We start from the raw sequence: 1,197 nt of genomic DNA, 5'->3' as shown, positions 1-1,197 counted from the left end.
GAATCGATTTATCTTTTTCTCATAAAGTAAAAAAAAGATAGATTAATTATTCTTAAATTAATATAATTAAATTTAAATATAATAAAAAATAAATAATATTTATTTACTTATTAAATGGTTAAATAAAATAACTGTAATAGAAATTGTAATAGTGATAAAATGATAATAATACTAAGTGATTAGAGGCTTAAAAGCTACTGTGTGGTCTAAAATAAAACTTGTCTAAATGGCAGTATGTTGCTAAGGTTTGGTGTAAATTAATTGGGCCAATATGCCAGAATGGCTTGTCGGTCCTACACATGTTTAATAATCAATTAATTCATTTAATTGATGTATATAATTTAACAAATGAAACATGTGTGAGAAAAAAAAGGGGAAAATAAGGCACTCCAATCCACTCTATATAGGCCAATTCAATCATTCACAGCTTCTAAAATTTATAGGAATTGTGTGACCAAAAATCATATAGTTAATGAAACTCAGCAAGGGGTTGAAATCCACCAACGAGATGCATGAGGAAGAGGGATTGATGGCGCATCAGATTTGATTACCTGGATGACATTGACTCCAACACCGCTGCTGCATCCAATGTCCAAGCGGGGCGGGTTGGTTGACCAGCTACATTTCCCAAATAGGGATTTGTCCCAATACACATTTACAATTGATGAACCAATTGAATCTTTCAACTTTTATTTCTATCAGTTAAATAGTTCGACTTATTTTTTAAATTTTGGAAAATCCATGTTTCTTGTTTGTTTCGAGATAATCCCCCGTCCATTATAATCGTTAATTCTTCATTACTTAAATTAATTCGTAATGAATCTAAATTTTATTTAAGATTTATTATTGACTAATAAATTAGTTTCGACTAATTCAAATTGAACAACACATAAGACTTAAAAATTCTGTTTATTATTTAGCAATCTTAATATTCGAATTTAGATGTAGGATATTAAAAAACACATAATTTGTTACTTCAATTTTTTTTAGTTAATAAATTGGACAACCTCCAATCTTAAATACTTCAATAGATTTGACAACTCTCAATTCTAGATACACATTTCACCCACACATTCTTCACACATTTTATCACAAGTGAGTTTAACATAAGTTGGCTTTTTTATTAACCCAAGTTGGTTTACTTGCTTTTTTTTTTTTTGTCTTGTTGGTTTACTTGCGATTGGCCTTAAAGTCCTT

The sequence above is a fragment of the Arachis duranensis genome, chromosome 3 (assembly GCF_000817695.3).
Source record: "Arachis duranensis cultivar V14167 chromosome 3, aradu.V14167.gnm2.J7QH, whole genome shotgun sequence".
NCBI classification, from domain to species: Eukaryota; Viridiplantae; Streptophyta; class Magnoliopsida; order Fabales; family Fabaceae; genus Arachis; species Arachis duranensis.
This window is presented reverse-complemented; position numbering follows the sequence as displayed.